Genomic DNA, 6,750 nt, shown 5'->3' with positions numbered 1-6,750 from the left:
GGTATGCTCTAGTATAATTAAAATATTATTATAAGAATTAGTATTAATTGTGTAATTGTAACTGTTACTTCTAGGCAATAAAACAGTGGGAATAATTTAAAAAGAGAGAGAGAAACCAAACACTGCTGTGGGGTCCATTCTGACCCAGGGCATCTCTGACATGGTGAATGTGTCCACGGGGAAGATAGACTCCTCTTTCTCCTGCCAAGTATCTGCTCATGGGGCCGTTACCTGCCCAACTCACAGTCCAGCATGCCTCCAGGGCTCCTCATAGTACAACCGAAATGTAGACGGACGTCTTCTACCAAGCAGCTGTCATGAACAGGGTGACATGCAGCATCATTGGGGGACCTGAGATGAATGGGCTTCTCCCTCATGATACTGGATGCTTAGCAGCCAATGCTTGACCTGCAGGGCCACCAGGGCTACTCTGGACCTAACCTATACCTCATTATAAACAAAACAAAACAAAACTACTCTATTTGGTCCAAACAATATTTATTAAGCCACCCTGGTGGTGCAGTGGGTTATGCCTTGGACTATTAACTACAAGGTCAGGAGTTCCAAACCCACCAACGACCTTATAGGAGAAAGATGAGGCTTCTCTCTAAAAAGACCCTAGGAAGAAGTTCTATTCTGACCTCTGGGGTCTCTGCGAGTTGAAATAGAATTGATGGGAGTGGATTTGGTTTGGATTTGATATTTTAGAATAGACATTCTGTTCTAAGGACTCAAAGATGAAATAGAAAGTAAGTGCTATTAGCTCAGGACTTTAAAAAATACTTTTATTTCCCAAAATAATGAGTGAGAAAATATGACAAATTATTGATTTGGGCTCAATAACATAATTATTACATGTGGTTTCTTTTCTTATTTTTTCTTTTAATGCTATCATATTATAATTTTTTTAGGTTTAGACTGAAGCTCAATGTATTAGCTATTTCATAATTTTACACAAAATAGTTTATCCAGAATGTTTTTAGTTCCATTTTTTTTTTTTCAAATTTCCCATTCTTGGGAATCAATAATGGTCACCATTAAAGATACTTGTGTTTGCCTATACAAACAAAACAAACCTACTGTCACCACTGATTCCCACTTACAGAGACCCTTTACAGGGTTTCTGAGATGACAGATCTCTACAAGAGTGGCTAGTGGTCGCAGACAGCCTCATCTTTCTACTGCAGAGCTGCTGAGAGGTTTGAACTGTCAATATTTTAGAAAGTAGCCCAACACCTAACCCACATTGTCCGGTGATTTTTATATAGTAAATAATTCCAAGAGCCTAATTCCAAAGCAAACAAGACCATGTCCTAGTTTCCTTCTAGCCTAAAGGTGCCTTTCAGAGCTTTTCATTTTCATATTGACTTTATCCTGGACATAGAGGTTCAATCAGTGAAATAAAATAAAAATTATTTCTACTTAGAGAAATATGACAGCTAGGATTTTTATGTTAATTAATCTTCGGTTTTTTAATTATTGTGTGACTACCGATCATAAATTTTCTTGCAGTCCAATTTTAGTACAATCTATGAATTAGATTAGTTTATTCCAACATGAAGCTGATTTGCAAATGGTGAAATTTTCATGGATTCTTTCATGCTCTAAAATCCAGTTGGGCTCTATTAGCATGAGAAAGCATTGTCATAGCAGGAATGAACCACCCTTCCCTGAATTGGTGGTCAGATTATATTCTTGTTATCACGTTAGACCCTGTGTAAGTAAATTAGGACATATTAAACATGACAAACAATGATTCGCAAACACACGGATATTTTTCCTCGGAAGCAGACTAAAGCACTAACAAGCCACCGCTGGTCTTGCTGTGTACCCCACAGCCAAACGAGGAAGCTTGCTTCCTCACCTGCACACCCAGTTAAGCACCATCTGTTTCCTGCTTTAATGTGATATCTCACATAGTTTTTCCAAAGCTTTCACATCAGTAAGCACAATCCTAATAGACAGTTAATATGAATTAGGAAGCCTGTTTTCACTGAAGCTGTGTTCTAGTTCTCTCTTTCTCTCTCTCTCTCTTATTTTTTCGAAATGCGTTAACTCTACACTGGCTGCTCCAAGCCCGCTTCAATTGCATGAAATTCCCTCGATTAATATAGGTTATTTGCAGTGTATTGACGAGACGCTGGTATTCAGATGGTGGTTGATGGGCAGGGCAGAGGCCCACGTGCTTAACAAGGTAGCTGGAGTTGTAATGTTGCATGGAAGAGAGTATGTCCCTCTCCATCTCGCCTGCATCTCTAATAGCCACATTCTCTCTGCCCCTCCCCAGACCCTGACTTCTTGTAAATATCAGAATCTTGAGGGATCTGAGCGATTAGAGAGACTGTAAGTCTACTTTCTGTAGCTTTCCTTGAGACTGAAGTCAAAGCGACCTGATAATGTACAGTTATATTTCCCATAAATTGTAGGATCAAATAGGCTTCCCCTTGGAAAAGGGCTTTAAGTCCCAAGAATTAAATGAGTACAATGACTCTAGCTTATTCCAGTCTCTTGCTTTCCATTCCTAGCCCAGCTCCCTGCCTTCCATTCTCAGAAGAATGTGTACTGTAGATTTTATTTCTAGAACTTCCTTAGCCAAGAACCAGTTAAACCTATGGAGGTTCACCTCTCCTGTCCCAATGTAAATTGTCTATTAACACCATACACACAGCGAATATGGAAAATGGATGATATGACCCCATAGTCCTCATAACTTAGTTCACCCCCAAATCACCTGGAAGGCTTGTTGGAAGCACAGAATGTTATTGTTGTTATTGGTTGCGTGTCATCAAGCAGATTCCAACTCACAAAGCCAAGTTCACTGCCGCTGAACTCCCAAGCAGCACTGCTGTAGCACAGGGTGGAACTTCCCCTGTGGATTGCCCAGACTCTGGCTCTTCACGGGAGTAGAAAGCCTACTCTTTCTTTCTCCCACTTGTACTCATTGACTCGATTGTAATGAGTTTGTTTGTTTGTTTGTTTTGCTTTTATGGGGTTGCTCAACCTTGAAAATACCTACTCCATAAAAGTTTACAAAAATCCAAACTCATTCCCATCGGGTCAATGGTGGCACATGGAATGTTATTTTTTTCATTATGATGTACTGGGAATGCAGTTTTCATGAAAATATTTTGGCACTGGACTAGTGGAACTCTAAGATTCCTTTTACTTCTAATAATTTGTTTCTGGGATTTGGGGTACTTGGTAAATAAAGATATGTTGGTTGACCCCAAACATTAACGATTGAAAATGTTCATAGTTATGCATATAATAAGCTTCAGTTTGCATTTTGTGTTCTCACCAGCAATGCATAAGTGATGAGAGCAAGGGACACAATGTTACTTTTAACAAGTTGCATTACTATATCTACCTACCTTTCTGATCTTATACATTTATATAACATTTTAAGTACATCAAATAAATATTAGAAATGATCATAACATCGAACCATAAAAATACTTTCTCTGTTACACTTTTTTATGCAAAAAGTTTGTTGTGGTTAGGCGAGGGCACAGGATCAGCCAGTGTTTTGTTCTGTGTGTATTGAGCTGCCATAAGTCAGAATCAGTGAAAGAGCTCCTAATAACCCCAGTGCACAGCAGAATGAAACATCGCCAAGTCCTCTGCCTTCATCACCATCTTTGCTGTTTCCCTGCATCGTTGCAGCCACGGTGTCACTCCCTCTCATTGAAGGTCTCTGTTTTCTCTATGACCTTCCGCTTTCCCAAGTATGATGTTCTTCTCCAGAGACTAGTTTCTTCTGATAACATTCCTAAAGCACATGAGACAAAGTTTCACTATCTTTGCCTGCAAAGAGCCTTCTGGTTGTACTTTTCCCAGATCTGTTTGTTCTTCTGGCAGTCCATGATATATTAAATATTTTTTGCCAACACCATGATGCAAATTCTTTTCCAAACCCAAACTCATTGCCATTAAGTTGATTCCAAGCACATAGTACTTTTCAAATGGACATATTTTCTTTTTAACAAATTAAAGGGGTCTTTTGCAGCAAGTTACCCAACCTCACACTTTGATTTTTTGGTTATTGCTTCCACAGTTGTTGGTGATGTAAAGGGTATTCTTCACGATTCCAACATGTGTTAGTCTGGGTACTTTAGAGAAACAAATCCACAGAAACTCATGTACAAGAGAGAGTTTTATATAAAGGTTAAGTGCGCATCAAGAAAACATCCCAACCCAGTGCTGCCCAAGCCCACAAGTCAAATATTAACCCATTATCCCATTCCCATATGTCCAACACCAATCCACAAAGTCCTCCTCCATCACACAAAATAGATGCAATAATGCCAACTGCAGGAGAAAAGCCGAGTCAGTAAATGTGTAAGCATCTCAGCGCTGGCAGGGGTCTCCACATGGCTGCTCCAGTACCCAGGGCTGCATCGGGGTAGGTCCATGTGGCTTCTCCTCAGGGATGTCTTGCAGGAAGTGAGCCTTGCAAGTTGAAGCAGGAAACTGGCTAAGGCAGCTGCACCCTGGGTCGACCATCACAAAGCAAGAGACCCAAGAACTAGAAAGGCGAGGCTCACTGAGCCATGTATTCCTCTGCCCTTCAATTAACCCCACATGTGTTTATCAGCCAGGTTGGCACAATAAACTAACTACCTCACAACATTTTCTACGTTTATCAGGAAGCTGTTTCTTGTTCCAACTGCGAGGATTTGGGTTTTGTTTACATTGCATTGCAATCCATACTGAACACTGTGTTCTCTGAGTTTCATCAGCAAGTGTTTCAAGTCCTCCTCACGTTTAACAAGCAAGGTTGGCATCATCTGCATCATCCTGATGCCACGTTCTTCATGTAGTACAGTTTCTCAGCATACAGGTTATTAAGTATGATGAAATGCTACCACTCTGATGCACACATTTCCTGATTTTAAATGAAATAGTGTTCTGTTTTGTTCAAACAACTTCCTATTGGTCTATGTGCAGGTTCCATGTGTACAGTGAAATATTCTGAAATTCTTCACAACGTTATCCATAATTTGTTACGATCCACAATGATATGTCTCTTTTCACATCCTCTTCTGAATACTAATTGAATTTCTGGCAGCTCCCTGTATATGCACTGCTACAACCATTTAAAAATTATCTTCAGCAAAGTTTTACTTGCATATGACATTAGTGATGATGCATAGCGTAATTTCTGCATTTCGTTGCGTCACCTTCCTTTTGAAAAGGCACAATCTTCTAGTTTGTTGGCCAGATCACTGTCTTTCTAATTTCTTGGCATCGACAATGCATGTTTCCATTTGTTGAGACAAATCAATTGAGGTTCCATCAATTTCTATAACATTGGTTTGTTGTTGTTGTTTTGCCAAAGACTTCAGTGCATTTTGGCTTCTTTCCGTAGGACTATCGATTCATGGCCACATGTAGCCTTCTGAAATGGTTGTGTGTTGGCCAGTTCTCTTTGGCACAGGGACTCGGTGTATTCCTTTCCTCTTCTTTTGGTGCTCCTGTGTCTTATAGAACATTTCATATGGCAGTGGGAGGCTCCAGTCTTCAGTCCTGGCACGTTGAGAAATGGCCAGTGTGTTCTTCCCTTTAGATTGTTTAACCCCAAGTCCGTGCACATTTCAGTATATACTTACTTTGTCTTCTTAGGTTGCCCTTCGAAATCTTCTGTTTGGTTCCTTTGCATTCTCATTGCTTCCATTCATGTGAGCGAGTCTGCATGCCAGAGCAAGCTTCCAGGTCTCACCTGACATCCACTTCGGACTTCCTTCTTTTCCCTCTCCTGTGTTTTTCATCTAAAAATTAATGATTGGTTGTCAGTTGTCTGCCTTTAGGTATGTATGCTAATTATCATTGTGCCCTCACACCCAACATGGACATTTGCATCACAGCAACATTAAGTATTATTATCAGCAAAAGGAAACGTATTTATGGAAAGTTCTGTTTCCCTGTCCAAGATGATAGAAAAGGATAGAATGTGCAAGGAGGACTGGCATCCTGATTTTCAAAGGAAGGAAAAAAAATGTATGTGATGAAACAATGACCCCTTTTTGTTTTTAAACAGATTTTAATGTCATTTTCTTCTAGCTTGAAAACGAGAGAACTTATTCCTTCCTGTATGTGTATGGTTTTGCCACACCAAAACAAAGTGGGGGGGGGAGGAAAGAGATAAAGAAGGAAGAAGGGAATATAAAGGAGTGAGAGAGGAAGAGAGGTAGAGAAAGGAGGAAGAAAGGAAAGAAAGAATTCCGAAGAGTGGCGAGAAGGACGTTGTCTCCTTCAGTTCTAAGCAGGGGAACGAAACGACCTTTCTAGAGGCCCCTTTCATACTTGAGAGCAGGCAAGAGTGATACCCGGAAGACTAGAGTTCTAACATCACCAGGCCATTTCTATTTCTTTTCTACCTCTGACTTCTACCCAGCATACAGTCCAGGTAGATGACAAATCCATTCTGCTCAGTTCTTCGCTGTCTAGAAGTTCAGCGGTGGTGTGTCTATCACACATTATCTCCAATAATAAAGATCCTGGAACCAGAATTTTTCTGCCAATTTTCCTGATGAGGTGCCAGAGGCCACCAGAAAGATCTCCCTCGGCTGACCCATAATAATAGGGCCAGGATAACGTGTCAGAGTGTACCTTGGCCAATCAGCGAGCATCACATGTGCCATCAGAAGGGGTTTCAAGCTGCCTCTCTCCACAGGCACACTCCCGGACTGTAACTGTCCTTAAAGGGAGAGGAGAAGGCTGCAGTTCATTAAGAAACAGTTTCCTAACCAT

This window comes from Echinops telfairi, unplaced genomic scaffold (assembly GCF_000313985.2).
Source record: "Echinops telfairi isolate 266 unplaced genomic scaffold, ASM31398v2 ScPeMD7_1;HRSCAF=3_0, whole genome shotgun sequence".
NCBI lineage: Eukaryota > Metazoa > Chordata > Mammalia > Afrosoricida > Tenrecidae > Echinops > Echinops telfairi.
Note: the sequence above shows the minus strand (reverse complement) of the source record.